The 23582-nt window shown below is 48.7% G+C and overlaps 1 protein-coding gene and 1 pseudogene across 1 annotated transcript in view; both read right to left on the reverse strand.

The window, feature by feature from the left end:
• The window catches only part of LOC137651769 (uncharacterized), a 314564-nt gene that overhangs the window by 265067 nt on the left and 25915 nt on the right, over window positions 1–23582 (reverse strand). The gene's annotated exons all lie outside the window — the stretch shown is intronic.
• LOC137659231 (5S ribosomal RNA) lies at window positions 15918–16036 on the reverse strand (annotated as a pseudogene).

The raw sequence follows: 23582 nt of genomic DNA on the forward strand, positions 1-23582 counted from the left end.
GGCGCGTTACTGGAGCGTCGTGCGCAGTTGCATCAGATGCAAGCTCGCGCAGTCTAGAGGGAGAGCCCAGAGGCGGCCGTGAGCGCCCGTGCGCTAACTTGGGAGCCTCCTGGGCGACGCGCTGAGATGTAGCAACGCGAGGGCGCGTTGGTGAGCGCGTGGGCGCTGGAGCTGGAACCGCGCATGGGCGCGTGTCGCGCGTCTCCCCAGACGGGCGCGACGAGTCCATAGGAACCTGTGGGCGCCTGTGCGCCAGCTTAGGTGCCTCCTGGACCGCACGCGACGAAGCAGGAACTGAAGGGCGCCGAGGCGCTAGAGGGCGTGTGAGCGCAGGTGGCCGCGTTTGCGCAGGCGAGCGCAGGAACTCTGAAAGTGGATGGTCTGGGCGACAGGTCACAATGTCCCGAAGGACGACCATCCTCCAAAGGGGATCGCAAACGATCCCTGGAGGGGTCTAGTTTGGTAGCTGGCAGGACAGGAGAATGGCGAGTCGTCTCCTCCACAGAGGACTGTAGCGACGACGAGCCGAAGAGGCGCCTCTTAACCCCTTTGAAGGGGGAAGGAAGGCCTATACGGCGAAGGGGAGGACGAGCCTTCCGCCTTAAACGCCCACGAGGGGCCGTGGGATCAGCAAGCTGACCATCGGTGGGCCTCCGAAGAGGAGTCTCTGTTGGTGAACTCCCCCGAGAGGGAGAATCACCGGCAGGAGAGACCGTGGGACTTAGCTCCTCCCTCGAAGGATGTTCGGAGGGGGAGTCTAAGCCTTCAGCTACCTCAGCCACAGGAACGGGCGTTTGGCTAGACCCACGGGATGTTTCCGTCACCACAACGTCAACCACAGACAGAGGATCTATCTCCGCTGAAGTTGGCGATTGTTTGACGGCCGCACCCAGTTTGATCATGTCAAACAGAGCTTCCTTGGAGGGCGAACCCTGTAGCCCCAAGGAAGCCCAAAGCTCCAAAAGATCATTATTAGACACAAATTCCTCCACCGGGGGAGGAGGGGCAGCTGACTCGCTATGGGAGGCAACTACCTCTCCCTCACCCCGGGATCAGTTAAAAGCACTGCGGTCTACGCTACCACTCGCCAGCCTCTCGCTCGAGTGGGAGCTTCGGAGGAGGAAAGGGCGAAGGAAGAAGAGATCTTGGGATTTTCTCTCTTCAGAGAAACCTCCGAAGGAGAAATATCCCTTTTAGCCTTCTTCTTGCGTCGCCGGGCAAACCTCTCCCACTGGGAGGTAGACCACTCCCTACACTCAATACATACGTTAGACCTATCACACCATTGGCCCCTACACTGAGGGCATAAGGAGTGAGGATCAGTGTCCAAGGCCGACATAAAGGTACCACAAGGGCGGCCAGAAAGTCCAGGGCACGTACGCATGATGAGAAATAGAGGCCAATTTCACACACACTGAAAAGAGAAAGCAAACAAATTATGGCAGTCAAAAACGTCTGACGTCTCTCCGAGCCAAAAGTAAAGTGAGCCTTTCACCGGTGTGTGTGTGGGGGGGGAGGGGTAGGAAACCCTCGTTAAAACTTTATGGCTCGTCATTCAGCTACGCCGAAGTAATTACCCCATGTAAATAGTGTGGTTTGTATTTCAGTTACGGAACAAATCAGAATCAAAAAATTAAGTATGCGGCCTCCTCCCCCACTGACATTCATGGGAGAAGGGGGAGGGCGGAGAACTGTAACAAAAACAGAATTATAACAGAATTATAATTATGTAATTCATCTAAGAATAATCACAAATACAGTGAACCCTCGTTTATCGCGGTAGATAGGTTCCAAACCCGGCCGCGATAGCTGAAAATCCGCGAAGTAGGGACACCATATTTACGTATTTATTTAACATGTATATTCAGACTTTTAAAACTTTCCCTTTACGTAGTACTGTTAACAAACTACCCTTTAATGTACAGAACACTTAATGCATGTACTACAGTGAACCCTCGCTACTTCGCGGTTCGACCATCGCGGATTCACCACTTCGCGGATTTTTTCCATAACCCATATATATACAGTAATATATATATATATGTATGCATGTATTTATGTATATATGTAGGTATGTATATGTGTATACATATAAATATATATATATATATATATATATATATATATATATATATATATATACACACACACACACACACACACACATATATATATATATATATATATATATATATATATATATATATATATATATATATATATCTATATATCTAAAGTAGGAAGATGTGATGTAGTTCTAAGGGAAAAGTATGGGAAATATGTCTGGGTAATAAGCAAAGCTCTACCTCCAGTTTGTTTCTACATTATGATCAGAGATAAATGTAAACAAAACATTGGTTGCCATTTTTTATCGTGCTTTTTAGCATGTTTAGGAAATGCATGATATAAAATCACCTTTAATATTTGTGCCTGTTTTAGTTTAGGGTACTGTAGTACATGCATTAAGTGTTCTGTACATTAAAGGGTAGTTTGTTAACAGTACTACGTACAAGGGAAGGTTTTAAAAGTCTGAATATACATGTTGAATAAATAGGTAAATATGGTGTCACTACTTCGCGGATTTTCACCTATCGCGGCCGCGACTGGAACCTATCTACCGCGATAAACGAGGGTTCACTGTACAGTACCCTAAACTAAAACAGGCACAAATATTAAAGGCGATTTTATATCATGCGTTTCCTAAACACGCCAAAAAGCACGGTAAAAAATGACAACCAATGTTTTGTTTACGTTTATCTCTGATCATAATGAAGAAACAAACGCATTTACACATCTGTGTATAGGTTTGTTTTTGCATTGATTAAATTGATTATATGTTGATTTTGTTATTACCAATGTTTTACTTAATTTTTCTTAGGACTTCCAAATAAATGAAATGAATGCCATTTATATAATGTTTTTCTTTATGACGCCGCCTGAAACGGAAACCTTCCATTCGTTTACTGTACGCTCCATCTTCGATCGTAATAAACAAACGAAGGCATTAAACGCGCATGATGAAAGTGATAAATAATGATATCAAAAGCTTTTAGTAAACATGTTATTACAAATATTATTTATCATATCTATATAAAATCCTACATACGTAGCAAAGCAGGAACACAATTATTTTTTTTTTTTTTCTTTGGCGTTTAATCAACAATAACAAACTGCCGCTAATGACCGAATGATAATTTACGAGAGAGAGAGAGAGAGAGAGAGAGAGAGAGAGAGAGAGAGAGAGAGAGAGAGAGAGAGAGAGAGAGAGAGAGTTGTTTTAAATGTAATAAACTAAAAAATATGATAAGTTATAACATGTATATTCAGACTTTTAAAACCTTCCCTTTACGTAGTACTGTTAACAAACTACCCTTTAATGTACAGAACACTTAATGCATGTACTACAGAACCCTAAACTAAAACAGGCACAAATATTAAAATGTTAGAATATTAAAGTAGTATAAAAAAAATAAAGATTGTTACTGTACTCACCACGAAAGAAGTTGAAGAAAAAATGTTATTTTTATTAGTAAAATAAATTTTTGAATATACTTACCCGATAATCATGTAGCTGTCAACTCCGTTGCCCGACAGAATTCTACGGGAGGGATACGCCAGCTATCACAATACTAGAAGGGGGTGTACTCACCAGCGCCACCTGTGGCCAGGTACTACAGTACTTCTTGTTGACACCTCCTCAATTTTTCCTCGGTCCACTGGTTCTCTATGGGGAGGAAGGGAGGGTCAATTAAATCATGATTATCGGGTAAGTATATTCAAAAATTTATTTTACTAATAAAAATAACATTTTTCAATATTAAACTTACCCGATAATCATGTAGCTGATTCACACCCAGGGGGGTGGGTGAAAACCAGTGTACAAGATTAAAGGATAGCTAAGTATCCCGTATTTCATATAATCAGTTATCTCAAAATAACAATGAAATAATAAGTACCTGGTAAGGAAGTCGACTTGAACCGTTACTCTGCCTTTTTTTAAGTTCGTCTTCCTTACTGAGCGCAGCGTTCCTCTTAGGAGGCTGAATCAACTCTAAGGTGCTAAAGTATATAGGGCTGCAACCCCTACTAAAGGACCTCTACACAACCTCTAACCCAGGCGCTTCTCAAGAATGAATTGACCACCCGCCAAATCAAAAGGATGCGGAAGGCTTCTTAGCCTACCGTAACAACCATAAAAACAACAATAAAAGCATTCAAGAGAAAGGTTAAAAAAAGGTTATGGGATTAAGGGAATGTAGTGGCTGAGCCCTCACCTACTACTGCACTCGCTGCTACGAATGGTCCCAGGGTGTAGCAGTTCTCGTAAAGAGACTGGACATCTTTAAGATAAAATGATGCAAACACTGACTTGCTCCTCCAATAGGTTGCATCCATTATGCTCTGCAGAGAACGGTTTTTATTAAAGGCCATCGAAGTAGCTACGGCTCTCACTTCGTGGGTCCTTACCTTCAGCAAAGCTAGGTCTTCCTCCTTTAAGTGAGAATGGGCTTCTCTAATCAGAAGCCTTATATAATACGAAACCCCGTTTTTGGACATGGGCCTCGAAGGTTTCTTGATTGCACACCATAAGGCTTCTGACTGTCCTCGAATAGGTTTTGACCTATTAAGATAATATTTCAGAGCTCTGACAGGGCAAAGAACTCTTTCTAGCTCGTTACCTACCATGTTGGAGAGGCTAGGTATATCAAACGATCTAGGCCAAGGACGTGAAGGAAGTTCATTCTTAGCTAAGAATCCGAGCTGTAAAGAACATGTTGCAGATTCGGATGTGAACCCAATGTTCTTGCTGAAGGCATGAACCTCACTGACTCTTTTAGCTGTTGCAAGGCAGACGAGAAAAAGAGTCTTGAGGGTAAGGTCCTTGAAGGAAGCTGACTGGAGAGGTTCGAACCTAGGTGACATAAGGAACCTTAAGACTACGTCTAGATTCCAGCCTGGAGTGGGTAGACGACGTTCTTTAGAAGTCTCAAAAGACTTAAGGATGTCTTGAAGGTCCTTGTTGGAAGAAAGGTCCAAACCTCTGTGGCGGAGAACTGAAGCCAACATACTCCTGTACCCTTTAATCGTAGGAGCTGAAAGGGATCTCTCATTCCTAAGATGTAATAGGAAGTCAGCTATTTGGGTCACAGAGGTATTGGTAGAGGAAACTGCATTGGCTCTACACCAGCTCCGGAAGACTTCCCACTTGGATTGGTAGACTCTACGAGTGGATACCCTCCTTGCTCTGGCAATCGCACTGGCTGCCTCCTTCGAAAAGCCTCTAGCTCTAGCGAATCTTTCGACAGTCTGAAGGCAGTCAGCCGAAGAGCGTGGAGGTTTGGGTGCAACCTGTCTACGTGAGGTTGACGTAGAAGGTCCACTCTTAGAGGGAGAGTCCTGGGGACGTCGACCAGCCATTGTAGTACCTCTGTGAACCATTCTCTTGCAGGCCAAAGGGGAGCAACCAGCGTCAGCCGTGTCCCTTCGTGCGAGATGAACTTCTGAAGGACTTTGTTTATGATCTTGAACGGTGGGAATGCGTAAAGGTCGAGATGGGACCAGTTCAGCAGAAAAGCATCCACATGAACTGCTGCTGGGTCTGGAACTGGGGAACAGTACAAAGGAAGTCTCTTGGTCATGGAGGTGGCAAACAGATCTATTGTCGGCTGACCCCACAAGGTCCAAAGTCTGTTGCACACGCTCTTGTGGAGGGTCCATTCCGTGGGGATGACCTGATCCCTTCTGCTTAGGCGATCTGCTGAGACGTTCATGTTGCCCTGAATGAACCTCGTAACTAGGGTGAGGTTTAGACCTCTTGACCAAATGAGGAGGTCCCTTGCTATCTCGTATAGGCTCCTCGAATGGGTCCCTCCTTGCTTGGAGATGTAAGCCAAGGCTGTGGTGTTGTCGGAGTTCACCTCCACCACTTTGCCTAGCAGGAGGGACTTGAAGTTCAATAGGGCTAAATGAACTGCTAGTAGCTCCTTGCAGTTGATGTGGAGCGTTTCCTGTTCCTCGTTCCACGTTCCCGAGCACTCCCGTCCGTTCAAGGTCGCGCCCCAGCCCGAGTCCGATGCATCCGAGAAGAGATGAAGATTGGGGGTCTGAATCGCCAACGATAGGCCCTCCCTGAGAAGGAGATTGGTCTTCCACCACAAGAGAGTGGTCTTCATCTCTTTGGTGACTGGGATAGAGATTGCTTCGAGAGTCAAACCCTTGTCCCAATGAGCTGCTAGATGGAATTGAAGAGGGCGGAGGTGGAGTCTCCCTAGCTCGACGAACAGGGCCAACGATGAAAGGGTCCCTGTGAGACTCATCCACTGTCTCACCGAGCAACTGCTCCTCTTCAGCATGCTCAGGATGCAATCTAGGGCTTGGCTTATCCTTGGGGCCGATGGAAAAGCCCGAAAATCCTGACTCCGAATCTCCATTCCCAGGTACACAATGGATTGGGAGGGAATGAGCTGGGACTTTTCTAGATTGACTAACAGACCCAGTTCTTTGATCAAGTCCAAAGTCCAGTTGAGACTCTCCAGACAGCGACGACTCGTGGAGGCTCTCAACAGCCAGTCGTCTAAATAAAGGGAGGCTCTGATGTCCGATAAGTGGAGGAATTTTGCTATATTCCTCATCAGATGCGTAAACACCATAGGAGCTGTGCTTAGGCCAAAACACAGGGCTTGGAATTGGTAGACAACCTTTCCAAAAACGAATCTCAGGAAAGGTTGGGAGTCTGGATGAATAGGAACGTGAAAGTATGCATCTTTCAGGTCCAACGAGACCATCCAGTCCTCCTGCCTGACCGCTGCTAGGACCGACTTCGTCGTCTCCATCGTGAACGTCTGCTTGGTGACATAAGCATTGAGCGCGCTGACGTCCAGCACCGGTCTCCAACCTCCTGTCTTCTTGGCCACCAGAAAGAGACGGTTGTAGAAGCCCGGGGATTGATGGTCCCGGACTATAACCACTGCCTTCTTCTGTAACAAGAGCGACACCTCCTGGTGCAACGCTAGCCTCTTGTCCTTTTCTTTGTAGTTGGGAGAGAGGTTGATGGGAGATGTGGTCAGAGGGGGTTTGCGGCAGAATGGTATCCTGTAACCCTCCCTCAGCCAACTGACAGACTGGGCGTCTGCACCTCTCTTTTCCCAGGCTTGCCAGAAGATCTTGAGTCTGGCTCCTACTGCTGTCTGGAGAGGAGGAGAGTCAGTTTTTGCCTTTAGAAGCCTTGGAACCTTTCCTAGACTTGCTCCTGGAAGAGTCTGGACGGGAGCTTCCTCGGCTGGGGGCTCTACCACGAAAGGGCGGAATAAACCTCGTAGCAGGAGTATCAGCCACTGGGGTGCGATAAGTCCTGGGGACTGAGGTAGCAACCTTAGTCTTACGAGCAGATGAGGCCACAAGATCATGGGTGTCCTTTTGTATCAGGGCCGCAGACAAGTCCTTAACAAGCTCTTCAGGAAACAGGAACTTAGAGAGCGGAGCGAAGAGGAGTTGAGACCTTTGACAAGGTGTGATGCTGGAGGAAAGGAAGGAACAAAGCTGCTCCCTTTTCTTAAGCACTCCTGACACAAACATTGAAGCCAGCTCGCCAGATCCATCCCTAATAGCCTTATCCATGCAGGACATTAAGAGCATGGCTGAGTCCTTGTCCGCAGGGGAGGTCTTCTTGCTAAGGGCCCCCAGGCACCAGTCTAGGAAATTGAACATCTCAAAGGCTCTAAATACACCCTTTAGGAAGTGATCTAGATCGGAGAAGGTCCAGCAAACCTTAGAGCGCCTCATTGCTGTTCTACGAGGAGAGTCTACCAAACTTGAGAAGTCAGCCTGGGCAGAGGCAGGTACCCCCAAGCCTGGTTCCTTTCCTGTGGCATACCAAACGCCCGCTTTAGAAGTGAGCTTAGTCGGAGGAAACATAAAGGAAGTCTTTCCTAGTTGCTGCTTCGACTGCAACCACTCCCCTAAAATTCTTAACGCTCTCTTAGAGGACCTTGCAAAGACGAGCTTAGTATAAGATGACTTGGCTGGCTGCATGCCCAGCGAAAACTCAGATGGCGGAGAGCGGGGGGTAGCAGAGACAAAATGGTCTGGGTATACCTCTCTGAAAAGAGCCAAGACCTTACGAAAGTCAATAGGAGGCGGAGAAGACTTGGATTCATCCACGTCTGATGAGGGATCCAGGTGTGCAGCCTCATCATCAGAAACCTCATCACCAGAGTGTAGCGAAGTGAGAGGTAAGGTATGCTGAACAGCAGAATCTGCACGAGCGGGAGCAAAAACGCTTGTGGTTTCATCCTCAAGTCTCTGTTGAGGCAACACCTGAGGCTCAGGCTGCAAAGGCTGGTCAAAAGAAGTAGCAGAAGGTAGGCGCATGGGTGGAGGAGGCTGATTCCTGGCATGAGTGTCTTGACTCAAGAGTTGCGCTTGCTGTAAGGTTGGTGGATGCGCAGTAGCAGGTTCCTGAGGAACGAGTTGAGGTTCCTGAGGTGTGAGCTGTGAGCGTTGAGGTAGTGGCTGCGCAGAACGCAGTAATTGTCTCGCGAGTTGAGGTTCCTGAGGCGCAAGGCTAAGGTGTTGAGGCTCTCGCCTTGAGGAGGGTTGAGGTCGCTGCAGCGAGAGCTGAGGAGTCTGCCTCATGGATGGGAGAGGTTGTTGTACCTCAAGAGAGTGTTGCCTCACTGGTGGAACCGCAGGTGGAAGCGGAGGAAGTAAGGTATAAGCTTCCTGTTCCCATTGCTGAGGTTGCCTTAAGGAAGGCGGAGGTAGCTGCACACCGCTGGAAACTGGCAACTCAGTACGTGGTAAGGTATCCTGAGGAGCCTCAACATCGTACGCCTGGCAGACAGGACTGCGGTTAGGCGGAGCGATCGCAGGAGGAGGTGTAACCTTCTCAGCCTGACACTCACGCATCAGGACCGCAAGTTGTGACTGCATGGACTGCAGTAGAGTCAACTTGGGGTCGGCAGACACTAAGGTCTGCTGAGGCAAAGCCTTAACAGAAGAGATCTGTTGCGGCAGCACCTTACTCCTCTTAGGAGGTGTGCATTCAACTGATGACTGCGGCGAGTCAGAGCTGATCCAATGACTGCAGCCAGGTTGTAGAGCTCTTGAGGTTTGGACTCTGCGTTTGAGCGGTCTTGAGACCTGAGTCCAACGTTTCCTCCCTGACAATTCTTCAGCAGACGAGTAAAAGACGGGCTCAATCGTCTGCGGGTGGGAGTGACGGTCTCTGGAAGACACGCCCGCAACCACCGAGGATACTTCTGTGCGCCGATCAAGGCCTGCCGAACCCTTTTGCCCTTCAACATTGCTTCTCCCCTGGGCTTGGGAGCTTGCAAGAGGTCCCGGACTGGGAGGACGACTGGCACGCACAGAAGTACCCTCACGCACCACACTGACACTGACACTAGCACTTGGCACTGCACTGACACTAGCACTCGTCATAGCACTGGCACTATTACCACCCACTGCACTCTTGACCTTAAGTTCCTTGACTTCGGCCATAAGAGACTTATGATCACTAACCACCGACTCCACTTTGTCACCTAAAGCCTGAATGGCACGCAAAACAACAGACATATCAGGTTGAGGGCAAATAGTAGGTTCGGGGGTAGCCACTACAGGGGGAGGAAAAGGTAGGGGATCATGAGGTGAGGAAAAAAGTGAAGAGCGAGAAGAACTCCTCCTAACTCTCTCTCTCTCTAACTTGGTTGAATACTTAAGAAATCGGACAAAATCAAGTTCCGAAAGTCCAGCGCATTCCTCACATCGATCTTCCAACTGACAGGGTCTTTCCCTACAGTCAGAACAAGCGGTGTGAGGATCTACCGAGGCCTTCGGAATACGCCTATTACAAGACCTACATCGTCTATGGGGTGGGGCTTGTGAAATGTCAGACATCTTGAATCAAAGAGTTAGCCAAGTGGGGATTCCAAATCAAGCAAAAAGATCGTTAACCATTAATCAGAACTAAATAATAGCTATCTAAGCTAATATAGAAGTTTTCCAGTAAAGCGACAGCCGAAATCTGAGAGAAATACTTCACCAAAAGCCGTGAAAATACTCCAAGATCATAAGCGTATCCCAGAACGTCTTGCCGGAAGCACGACAGAGGAAAAATTGAGGAGGTGTCAACAAGAAGTACTGTAGTACCTGGCCACAGGTGGCGCTGGTGAGTACACCCCCTTCTAGTATTGTGATAGCTGGCGTATCCCTCCCGTAGAATTCTGTCGGGCAACGGAGTTGACAGCTACATGATTATCGGGTAAGTTTAATATTGAAAACTTGAATGATGATGACGATGAATTTGCTGCACAGTAGAAATGATGATGATGAAGCTGATGATGTCTTCTACTGTGCAGCCAATGATAGTATTTTATGTCTCTTCAGACGGAGGTGTCTTTTCCTGGGACACCTCTTCAACTTCTTCCTGGGACACTTCTTCAATTTCTTCCGAAGGCATAGTAGCAGGAGGAACTGGCTCTTTTTTGCGAGGCTGGAAGAACATTGTGATCGGAAGTTGCTGCCGCTGCTTCTTTTCTCGCTCGAAGAACATCCTGTAGGGAGTCATGTCTTCATCGATTTTGTTGCAGAATTGCATAGAACGAACCAAATCCTCGTCCCACTCTTGCGACAATTCTCTCAACTCCTTCACAAGGTTGCAGAGCTTGGCAAGCCGTTCTAATGTTAAGCCCGTTTCTTCGACATTTTCTTGGGTCTCTTCCTGTGTTTCACTGTCTTCTTCACTAGCCGATTTCGTCAGGTCTTCGAGGTCTGCGTCAGTTAGCGGCTGGGAATGGCAGTCCAACAACTCGTCGACGTCTTCAGTCGTCATGTCGCCAAACCCGTCACCTCCAATTATCGCAGCCAACTGCACAGATTTCCGTATTGCAGAGTGTTGAATCTCAGCAGGTGTAAATTCCTCGTCATCGTAAACAATCTGGGGCCACAACTTCTTCCAGCTCGCATTAACAGTAGCAGGTTTTTTTCTTTCAGTGCCTTCTGGATGTTCTGCAGGCACGTGGCTATTGTGTACTTCCGCCAGTACGCCTTCAAATTGAATGTTTCATACTCATCATCGGTTGAATTAATGATGTGGTGTTGGGTGGCAGGAACTCAACCTGAATGCCCTCATGCGACAGATCAGTTGCGTGTCCACCAGCGTTATCCATAAGGAGAAGGATCTTAAATGGCAAGCCCTTCTCTAAGAGATATTTACTGACTTGCGGGATAAAACACTGGTGGAACCAGTTGGAGGTCAGCATCTTCGTAATCCATACTTTTGGATTATGCATCCAGTACACGGGAAGGAGATTCTTATTTTTATTTTTCAAAGCGCGAGGGTTTTTCGATTTGTAAATAACCCCAGGCTTTAGCAAAAATCCAGCAGCATTGCCACTCATCACGAGGGTAACACGATCTTTGAATGCTTTAAAACCAGAGGCTTTGGCTTCTTCTTTGAACAGGAAAGTTTGTGACGGCATTCTCTTCCAAAACAAGCCGGTCTCATCCATATTAAACACTTGTTCGGGCTTGTATCCACCTTCAGTGATAATGTTCTTAAATGTCTCCTTCGCGTAAGTTTCAGCAGCGGTAGTGTCAGCGGAAGCAGCCTCGCCATGCAGGGAAACGCTTTTCAGGCCGAAGCGTTTCTGAAACTACGCGAACCAACCTTTGCTGGCGGAAAAACGTTGTTTCTGAGGCTGGGAATCAGTGGATGTCCCTGCTTGAGGTTCATCTAGTACATCATCTTCGTCTTCTTCAGCATGGTCGCCATCGTCGTCTTGAGGTTCCTTTGCCGCAAAATTCTCATACACACCTAAAGCCTTGGTTCGGATGGTGTTCGTATCCAAGGCTATGTTCTTCTTCCGGCAGTCGGCAATCCAGACTGCTAAAGCACCTTCCATACGGACGATCGTTTTATTACGAGCGGTAACAACTCGCTTCGCTGACCTGCTAAAGGTGATGGCAGCCGTCTTTCTAATGTTCGCCTCGTCCTTTTTAATGTAGCGAACGGTGGATTTGTTCACTCCAAAATGGCGGGCTGCGGCCGCGTAACTTCCGCCTTCTTTCAACATATCGAGAAGTGTCACCTTCTCAGCAATCGTCATCATTTTTCGGTGGCGTTTAGACTCACTACCAGCCTTAGTACAGTAGAAGCAGAACGCTTGGGAGCCATTGTAGGGGTTAAACAGAAAGTTCAACAAAAAGTTCAACTTCAAACAGTCACGCACAGCACAGATTAAAGTTACACAGTAACGCAGCAACATCTACCCGGCGAGAGAGCGGCAAACAAAGTGGCCGCGAGAAGATGCTGTGGATTGGAGAAGCGGTCAAAACACCAATCACAGGCTAGATTACAAAACTTGGGAGCTGATTCGTCATCTATCAGCACTGGAACCAATCACAGTCCGTCTTACATGCTACGTAGTAGTTACAAATTCAAATACAAGGTACTATATACAGTATGCTTTACGTACTCTGTTTTACGCTTGTTTTGTTGTAGGATATGTACTCTTATTCGAGATGTGATTTTTGCAACAAAGAATATTATTGGATGCAGTACTACGTAAGTATACATACAAAAGATTCATGGAAAAGATGCACATCCATTACATTTGTAGTAGTAGCCATCAGCAGCCTTACACCATTCAAATATGACAAAGTCAGACTGCATCTGATTTGCGTTTCATGTTCGAGTTAATTTTACTACGTATACTGAATTATCGTATGATCACATTCTCTTTTCGTGTTTTATTTCTTTCTGTACTGAATTATATGTCATATGTAATGCAATGAACCATCAGTAAGAGCAGATATTACTAATTATTAATGGAATTAACGAAATATTAGGGGTCTTCATATATCGCGGCTATTTTCGAAATTTCCGGAAAATCCGCGATATATGTATATACATGCGTTATGAAAAAAATCCGTGAAGTCATGAATCCGCGATAGTCGAACCGCGAAGTAGCAAGGGCTCACTGTAGTAAGAACCACTGACCTCCAAAGGGAAGTGTTCTCCACAGAGAAGCTGAAAAATGACAAATTTGAAGATAATTTGTATTCTTCCTAACCATACAAACCTTAGCTATTTACATTGGGTTTACCTTTTAGCGTAGCTGAAATGGCAAGCCATTAGAATTTAACGAGGATGTATTACCCCCGCGCTAGTTAGCAGAGGGGTAGGGGAGTGGTAGCTAGCTACCCCTTCCCCCCTCACACACCGATGAATTGCCTCACTTTCACTTAGAGGTAGGACTTGTCTTGGGGGACAGGGCTGGCGGGCAAATATATGTAAATAGCTAAGGTTTGTATGGTTAGGAAAAATACAAATTATCTTCGAATTTGTCATTTGTTCCGTAATCGAAATACAAACCACGCTATTTACATTGGGTGACTTACCCCTTAGGAAGGGTGGAAAGTCCCCAGCCATACTGGCTTTGGCTTTAACCGGGGACTCAGAATCCGAGTGAGTCGCACTCGAGAAAAGGAGTCCCTGCACCTCACAGGTTCCTTGCTCCGCAAGGAACCGTGTGGCCTACATAAGCTTGTGTGTGAAGGAAGAAGTGTGACCCGTTCCAGAAGGAACTCTGGGTTAGGACGTTCCCAATACCACCTCGTCAGGGTATGGGGGACGCGACAGTATTGACTCAATACTCGGAACACAAGGAAGCATGGTTTACCTGCAGAGGTTTGAGGTCAGCTATGCAGAGACCAGGATGCTGCTTCCCAGTAGAGGGGATGATGAAGAAAGAAGTAAGAGCCAGACATACTTCTTTCGTTCATGCAGACTAAAACCTGATAACAATGCCCTCAACCTTCTGCTACCTGTCCAAAAAGGAGCCTGAGGTTAGACCAGCTGTTGTGTAGCCACCACAGAGCGATAGAAATGTATCGAAACTCCTGTGGGTCACGCCCTGCAGGAAGCGGGCTGCGAATGTCATTAGATGCTTCCAGACTCCAGCTTGTAGCACCTGCGTCACAGAGTAGTATTAATCGAAGGCGAGGGACGTTGCGATGTATCCGACATCGTGCTGTAGGGCAACGTGACGGGGGAGGGTCTGGATTCAGGTCGAGATGGATGTCCTTGAGTCCGAGCTGAAGAGGTATACTGGTGACTCTCCCCCGTGTCCTTCTTGTGCTCCCAACCCGGCTGCACGTGAGGACAAACTGCAGCTGTTCCCAAAGCTAACCTCTCGATTCCTTTACTGGCAAGAAGGAGAAGGTTTTGGGACATCAGATACAGAATGGTGACTCGAAATCTTGAAGGAATTGGACCGAAGGGCCGGGACCCCAAGATTCTGAGTCTAGCCAACAACTCAGGAGCGAACCTGAATGTTGCCTTCCCCTCTTCCTTAGAAAGGGCGGAGTCGTACGAGACCAAGAAGATTGCTTACACACTGGCCGCGGCCAGAGTGAGCAGGAGCCCCAAGACGGAATACGATCAGAGGCCTGACGTAAAGGGTCTTGAGAAGATCTCTTAAGGGACTAAAAAGTCTGAGCCATGCTCCATGTTGGAGGTCTCACTCCGACTAGGGCAGGGACGTTCGCAGCTTCGCATGAGCGAGGAAAGGTCCAGCGGGAAGGAAAAAGTTATTCATTTCAGCCTGAAGGTCAGGGAAAGGCTGAGCGACAGGCTTCATTGCTGAGAACAGAAAGGAGTTTCCTCCCGCCGAAAGGCAATAAGTTCGTTATTGCTGGAGAAGAGGCCTCAAGGGAAGAGGTATATCTCCCACGACACCAACCACCGAAGACTCTCCACTTCGCCTGGAAGACCCCTGCGGATGACTATCGCAGATGACGCGACCTCCGCCCCGCGACTGTAGCGGGTTGTCTCTTCTTGAGGAGGAGGCGTAGTGTCTCCAGGCATGAAGCCGAAGCGACGCCCCGGCTCGTGAAAGATGTTGCAGTGTGGTTGTTTGAGTAGCCTGTGCCGTGGGAGAAGCTCTCCCGGGAGTTCCGTCAGGGGAAGCAGAGGGTCCGGAAACCGCTCTGCGTATAGTCCCAGTGGAGCTCTCAGGGCCATTGAAAGGTTGACAGACAACCTGGTTTTGTTGAGACCCATTCTCAACAGACAACAAAGGAGGGAAGACGCAGGCGTCGATGTTGTCCCACCATCACCAGAATGCATCTTGCCAAAGAGTCTCGGGGTCTGAGACTGGGGGGAAGAACAGCGGAAGCTTGAGGTTCCAAGCTGTCGCGATCAGGTCCCCCAGGCCAGGACTTGCTGGTTACTCAAGGCCAAAGACCCCCAGGTACACTCTCTCTACGAGGCTCTGCTCGGATAGTCGGAGAGAGCATTCCTCTGCCCGGAATGAGCGAGCCGATGGTGGTACTGAGAGGATCCCAAATCATCTCAGTATCTCTACTGCAAGATGCGAAGGTATGAAAATGCGTCCCTTACTGATTAGAACACGCCAGTACCATGAAGTCGTCGCGCACGGAGCGACTCGGCAGGAGCTGTAGGATCTGTAGAGGGGCCAGACTACGGCCCCTAAGCCTGCCTGAATGATGGAGAGGTATCCTTCAGGTCCTGATCATAGGCCTGGACCGGAACATGTCCCCCCCCCTTTTCTTTGACGAGTCCGAGAACAGCATAAAAAATGTGGGGAAAGGACGAGAATATCCACTCCCATCAAGAGGTTCCATAGGTCAACACCCATTGCAGGTCTAATCGTTCCGCTGGTCCCATAGGGGCCAGAAAGTAAGGTTAATCGTTGCTTTGAAACCACCAGAACTTGGGCCGCCCCACAGGGAACTTATCCTGAGGCGACCATTTGGAACTTTAGATGGGTCAATGAGGAAAGAGACCTAGGAAACGTTCCAAGGTAGGGCTGAAAGCTCTGCCTGACTGAAAACAGGTACTGCGACTCTCGTCAGCCTTGCCACAGTCAACTGAAGGGAAAGCTCGGAGGAGGCGGCAACAGAATCTGGTGTCCCCAGGCGGTCACCCATCCAAGTACCAACCAGATCCGACATTGCTTAACCTCGCTGGACGGACGAGAAGCGGGATTTCCAACGTGGTAAGGCCGTTGACTCAATATCATGGCTAGATACTCCAGATGTTGAGGCCGAAGAAGAGAAGGCTCCTAGCAAATTACCATGAACCCCCACTCATGGTAAGGATCCGGAAGCTTGATCCGGAGTTGAAAAAGGTCGAACCCGAGCCTACCGGAGTTGACCAGACCTCCAAAAGGCGAAGGAGGTGGCAGCCTGCTCCTGAGCGGCCATGAGAAAAGCAGGGAGAGTTCTCTGGGGAAAAAACCTGCGATGCCACGTCGGGATCGCCACACTGCATCTTAAGCAGGAATACCTGTAGTCTAGGCTGAATTCCACGAGCTTCCTGGAAGATGGATGGAATGGAAACTGAAAGTACCCGTCCTTCCGATCCAGGGCCTAAGGAGTCCTGTCGCCTCGTTACCAGTCTGATCGATTCTGCTGTTCCACGCTGGACGAAGTTTGTTCGACAAACTTGATCAGAACTGAGAGGTCGACTACGGAATTCCCGTCTTAGATACTTTCTTACGAGAAAGGATCGACTGAAGAAGCCGGGAGGGTGAAGCCGTCGACGATCCTATGGAGGACCTTCTCCTAAGGCATGGATCATTCTGCCCAAACGGGCAAACTCTTGCCGACCCTATGGCATAGAGGTTCAGAGACACTGAATTCGCTGACAGAGACGGCAGGCACGATATCCTTGGCTGATCACGGAGATCGTGCAGGAATGGGCATCGGGAAGCTGTTATCCGGATGAGTAACCTTAGGCATCCTCCCAGCGTGAAACCTGCAAGGTGGGGGTTGCCAATCCTAGAGTTCGTGAACTCTGCCGCTACCTCTAGGACTATGCACCCCCCGGGAGAGCCTCCCGTGCTACCTGATCCTGACAGGAGGGGACTGCTATTGGACACCTTGTCTCAGTTGTCGTAGCCGGTCCGATAACTTAGGCCGACAAGGCTGAAAGAAAGAGGCGCTGCAACCCTGCAGGGTCTGGAAGAAAGCGCCTTGGAGGAGTGAAAACGGAAGACGACTTCCTCCGCACAACCGCTGTCTATGTCTCTGTCCTTGGGCACAAACAAACTCTTCCCAAGGATGGAAGGGTGTCTGAGGTTGTCGACATCCACGGATGAGACACCCGAAAGGAAGCCCTCGGTCAGTGCGTCCAGATGGTCCAACATCGAGCTTGCCCGCAAGTTCGAAACTTGGCGACGAAACGCCAAGGTGCTTGAACCCGAGAGGAGGAAAGTACCCATGACCTTCCTGTAGCTTCCTTGAACAAAACCTCGAGTCGCAACCGAGGAGGGAAAGGACCTGGTAAGCCCCTTTCACGAGATGGAGAAGAGGAAGGGGTAAACCAGTCACCCCTTGGCCGATGGAGAAAACTCGAACGGAAAGCTCCCAGGCAAAACACTTCCAGGGAATGACGGGGAAGGGCTAACCCAGGTTCTGGAAAGAAGAATGTTGCTCAAACCTCCCTGAAGATTCTTCCTGCTCTTGCATGTGCCATGCTCAGCGTTTACGGGGTGAGGCCGTGTTCTGGAAATACGCTCCAGAAGACTCGCCAGGCTGGCCATGCTGCGAAACCCCAACGGGAATCACGGTCGCAATCGCCCTGGCGCTCGCGCGATGGTAAATCAATGGTTTGCGCGTGGGCGAACGTGGAAGCGCCCATGCGCGGGCACGCAGGAACGCAAACGAAGGTGTGCGAAGGAGCGCAGAAGGAGGGTGAGCGTAGTAGGAAGGGCGAGAGCTGGTGGTCGGCGAGCGATAACCTGTGGTCGAGCAATGGATACTGCAAGAATTAAGCCGACGTTCGCGCGATGAAACACCGTCGGTTTGCGCGACGGAACACCGTCGGTTCGCGCGACGGAACACCGTCGGTCCGCGCGACGGAACACCGTCGGTCCGCGCGACGGAACACCGTCGGTCCGCGCGACGGAACACCGTCGGTCCGCGCGACGGAACACCGTCGGTCCGCGCGACGGAACACCGTCGGTCCGCGCGACGGAACACCGTCGGTCCGCGCGACGGAACACCGTCGGTCCGCGCGACGGAACACCGTCGGTCCGCGCGACGGAACACCGTCGGTCCGCGCGACGGAACACCGTCGGTCCGCGCGACGGAACACCGTCGGTCCGCGCGACGGAACACCGTCGGTCCGCGCGACGGAACACCGTCGGTCCGCGCGACGGAACACCGTCGGTCCGCGCGACGGAACACCGTCGGTCCGCGCGACGGAACACCGTCGGTCCGCGCGACGGAACACCGTCGGTCCGCGCGACGGAACACCGTCGGTCCGCGCGACGGAACACCGTCGGTCCGCGCGACGGAACACCGTCGGACCGCGCGACGGAACACCGTCCGTTCGCGCGACGGAACACCGTCCGTCCGAGCGATGGAATACCGTTGGTTCGCGCGCGGGCAAACATTGGAGAGCATGTGCGCGGTCGCGCATGAGAGTAGGCATGCAGACACGTGGGCGTGCGGTCGCGCGGGCACGTTGGCGTGTGGACGCGCAGGCACGTGGGCGCGCGAGTGAGCGCAGGCACGTGGGCGCGCGAGTGAGCGCAGGCGGTCGGGAGACCGATGACGCGTAGGCGGGCAATGGCGCGTTGACGAGCGATGGCGCGTTGACGAGCGATGGCGCGTTCTGGCGAGCGATAGCCCGTAGGCGAGTGAAGGCGCATTGGCAAGCGATGACGCGTCGGCAAGCGATGGCGCGTCGGCAAGCGACGGCGCTTTGGCGAGCGGTGGTGCGTTAACAAAACGCTAGTGCGCAGGTGAAGAATCGCGCGGGCGCGTAGGCGATTGCCAACGCGAGAGAGACTAGTGATGGTTAGCGCGCATCGCGCTAACAGAAGGCGCGCAGGTGCATCAGGAAGGTGAGCGCTGAAGCAAGCTGTTAATCAGGTGATCCTAGACGGTCAGAAAACCGTTGGCGCCCATTGGTGCGTGGCAGAAAAGGGCGCGCAGATGTGCGCTGGCGATTGAAGAAAGCTGGCGCACAGAAGGACAGAAGTAAAGGTGAGCGCTGGCGAGCAGGAGGAAGATCTACGGCAAGACTCAGCTACCAGAGATCGTGGTCCACAGCAGGCGAGCGCTAGATCGCTACTGATGGGGTCCAGGGGAACTGACACGCGTGGCAGATCGATGGCGATCGTTGACGCGTAGGAGATCGCTGACGAGCAGGTGAACGTTGACGCGTCTATGGTCGCTGGCGAGCTGGTGATCGCTGGCGAGCAGAAGGCAACGAGTGGAAGCCTGTGCGTAGAAGAAGAGTCCTTGTCCAAGACCTGAACCGAAGTTCTAGATCGCGAGGGCGAACGTGGGCGCACAGGGCGCGTAACAGGAACCAACAGGAACAGCAGAGATGATCATCATGAGAGCGCTGACGAACAGGAGAGTGCTGGCGAACAGGAGAGTGCTGGCGAACAGGAGAGCGCTAGCAATCAGGAAAGCGCTGATGAGCAGGAGAGCGCCTGTGCGCTAACACTGAGCAGGAGAGCAGGAGAGCGCCTGTGCGCTAACACTGAGCAGGAGAGCAGGAGAGCGCCTGTGCGCTAACACTGAGCAGGAGAGAACACAGCAGAAGGGCGCGCAGGGGAACCCTGACACGCAAGGGAAGAACCCCCGTGGGAGGCAACCCTTTGCCCCGAAGGGATCGTTGTCCGTCGGGAGACTGATGTCCGTCGGAAGACCGTTGTCTGTCCATCGGGAGACTGATGTCCATCGGAAGACCGTTGTCCGTCGGGAAGACCGTTGCCCGTCGGAAGACGAGGTCAGACTGCTGTCCATCTGCACCAGGGGCGGAAGATCAAGAAGGAGTTGTAGGCTGCATACGGAGATTCAAAAAGGCGCCTCTTAGCACCCTTATAGGGAAATGGGAGGCCCTTACGACGAGGCGGACGGTGAGCTTTATGGCGAAGGAGACCAACAGCAACAACAGCAGAAGAATCCTCCGAAGAGGAGTCTCTATGAGTGTACTCTCTCGCGAACGAAAGAGAAACACTTCGTAGAAGAGACTGGTCAGCCAGTGACCTAAAAGGAGCAATCCTCCGAAGAGGGGCTCCTGCAGTTGCCCAGGCCCTTGAGCGAAACTGCAGGTGCGACCGCTCAGTACCAAGAACATAGTCGCACGAAAAAAAGGCAAGAGAAGAACCCCCCCAAAAGGGGAAAAACTCACGCCTGGACAGGAAAAACTTCCCTCGGAAGGAAAGTTACCCACCCAAGGAGGCGAGCCTCCTGAGTGTTCTAAAATGAACTGGAGAGCTGTCAATCGTCACGGGAGTACTTCCAGAAGAAGGAGACACGCCCCTGAAGAAGATCCATAGGGGAGGCAGCAACAGCCGAATCCCCAGGCCTCAACAAGACAGCTCACACCGTTGTCACATTACAGAAACGAACTAGATCGGTAACTGTAAAAAAATAAAACAAAAATCATTAGTACACATCAGTCCCCCGGGAAGGCTCCAAGAGGAATCCCGAGGGAAAGGAACACAAGAGTTACACAACAGGCACGTGCCCTCACAACCACTTACACTCACGGAAGGAGAGCTGTAACCAACACAGAATTATAACAATTATAATTATGTAACTATGTAATTATGTAATTTAAAAATGAATGAACACTAAAGAAAGAACGAAAACCCCGAAAGGAATCGTTCTACAAAGCTGAAAAATCAACAAATACAATTAGATTCATAAACTAATTGAGACAAAACGTACGGCGTAGCAACCCCCCCACACGGGAAGGAAGCTACAAAAGGCGTAGTAACGTAGTAAAAGGGTGAACGACCTCAAGAGAGAGAGAGAGAGAAAGACCGAAGTCAAACTCGATCGCGACCCATGAAATTACACCATGGTGGCCTAACTGCCGAGGGGTCCACGGAGATATCGTACACTACACACAAGCACAAACTCTGAAAAGGAAACTTACTGATTTCTATACTCAAATATATACATAAACATGAGAAAATGTTTACATATATATTGAGTAAAGGAAAAGTAAGTGATTAAGTAAAGACAAAACAAACAATGGCTGCCAAGCGAGGACAAAGACAGAGACGTCTGTTCATGTCCGAGCCAAAAGTGAAAATGAAGCAATTCATCGGTGTGTGAGGGGGGGAGGGGTAGCTAGCTACCACTCCCCTACCCCCCCCGCTAACTAGCGCGGGGGTAATACACCCTCGTTAAATTCTAATGGCTCGCCATTTCAGCTACGCTAAAAGGTAAACCCAATGTAAATAGCGTGGTTTGTATTTCGGTTACGGAACAAGTTAAAAATACAATTACAGTAGATTTCATTAAAAATAATTGAGACAAATAAACGGAATAGCAACCCAACCCGCAACGGGAAAGAAGCTTCCGTAATAGTACGTAGTAATAGTAAGAGGTGAACGACCTGGAGTAAAGAGAGAGACCGTAGTCACATTCCCTTCGCTGAGAATCCAAGTTCCCTGTAGGAAAGGACAAACAGCGAAGATAATAGAAAGTCCAGCGATGACGATTCCCCACGGCGGCCGAGTTAACGGAAAGCCGAAGGAACTATCGAAGGACCAAGAGGGAGAGGCCGCACCCCATGACGTGAAACCGCGGTGGCCTAGCACTACGCCGGTGATGTTGTCGTACACTACACACAGCACAAACACTGAAAAGAAAACTTACTACATTTCTATACTGTACACAGATATATACATAAACATACAGAATGTTTATACAGTGAGCCCTCGCTACTTCGCAGTTCGACCATCGCGGATTCACGACTTTGCGGACTTTTTTCATTAAATACGGCATCCGATTTCATCAGCAAACCACTATTTTTGGGGGAAACATCATTTTATTCTAGAAAATTGCTACTCTTTAAATAGTTAATTGCACATTAAGAATGCGTGTACTTTTGTTTTTAAATTTCGGGTGTGTTTTAAAAATCGAGTATTGTTGACTTCTTTTTGTTTTACTTTTGGCTGTGATCAGATCAGCTGACGTCTAGCTGCCGGTCTCAAGAATATGCGCGTACGAAGTATTGTTTATACCATTTCTTAACTTATTTAAACCATCTATACAGTTGATATTACATAAGCACCAATGTGTTATAACCAATCATATTTTTTTGTTTATTACATTTAAAACAACTCTCTCTCTCTCTCTCTCTCTCTCTCTCTCTCTCTCTCTCTCTCTCTCTCTCTCTCTCCTCTCTCTCTCTCTCTCTCTGAGCTACTTTTCACTACCTCTCATCCCTTATCTCTATCTCACTAACAAATGAAATCTTTGTTGCTTCACAAAGTTTCATTCATATTGAAAATCAATCATGATTCAATTTTCCTTACTTTCTCCAATCTCGCACTATGTCACATCGAACGTTAAAGCGGTAACTTAATTGTTCGACAACTTTAAAAATCGGCCTAGTACTTGCTTCTTCTCTTACTTTTTTTTTTTTTTTTTAGATGGTTTCATAATTGAGGCAGGTACAAGTTGACTTATAACTGAAGTCAGGAAAAGTATTTTGGATATGGAATGGAGAATCATCTTTAGTAACAGTTTAGAATTATCGTAAATTATCATTCGGTCATTAGCGGCAGTTTGTTATTGTTGATTAAACGCCAAAAAAAAAAAGAAAAAAAATTGTTTTCCTGCTTTGCTACGTATGTAGGATTTTATATAGATATGGTAAATAATATTTGTAATAACATATTTACTAAAAGCTTTTAATATCATTATTTATAACTTTCATCATGCGCGTTTAATGCCTTCGTTTGTTTATTACGATCGAAGATGGAGCGTACTATGAACGAATGGAAGGTTTCCGTTTCAGGCGGCGTCATAAAGAAAAACATTATATAAATGGCATTCATTTCATTTATTTGGAAGTCCTAAGAAAAATTAAGTAAAACATTGGTACAGTAATAACAAAATCAACATCTAATCAATACTTGGTAAGACTGCTGTCGATGCAAAAACTATCCTATACACAGATGTGTAAATACGTTTGTTTCTTCATTATGATCAGAGATAAACGTAAGCAAAACATTGGTTGTCATTTTTTATCGTGCATTTTGGCGTGTTTAGGAAACGCATGATATAAAATCGCCTTTAATATTTGTGCCTGTTTTAGTTTAGGGTACTGTAGCACATGCATTAAGTGTTCTGTACATTAAAGGGATTTTGACGAAGGAAAAATCTATTTCTGGGGAGAGACCTGTGGCGCCCGGTGAAAAGTCCTTCTTGTATATCTTTTCTGATAAAACCTTCCAATTATACCAGAGAAAGATAAAAGCATGGAATGCTGAGGTTACAACCCTCGCGCGAGCACCTTTTGGGTGTCGTGTATAAAGCAAAGGCGCGTGAAATCCACTATTCACAGGTTGTCTTCCATTTAGTTAATTCCTTCGTCAAAGGGATGGGCCGATACAGAGGCCCTAGACACACCCCCATCGCCGCACCACCCACGCCACGACGCGAGCGCCATCTGAACAACATCCTTCTGTATTGGCCATGATGGCTTGGAAAGGAAAGGGTGGGATCGTGTAAAATAAGGGGAAGGGTTTCACCGGGCGCCACAGGTCTCTCCCCAGAAATAGATTTTTCCT

The sequence above is a fragment of the Palaemon carinicauda genome, chromosome 1 (genome assembly GCF_036898095.1).
Source record: "Palaemon carinicauda isolate YSFRI2023 chromosome 1, ASM3689809v2, whole genome shotgun sequence".
NCBI lineage: Eukaryota > Metazoa > Arthropoda > Malacostraca > Decapoda > Palaemonidae > Palaemon > Palaemon carinicauda.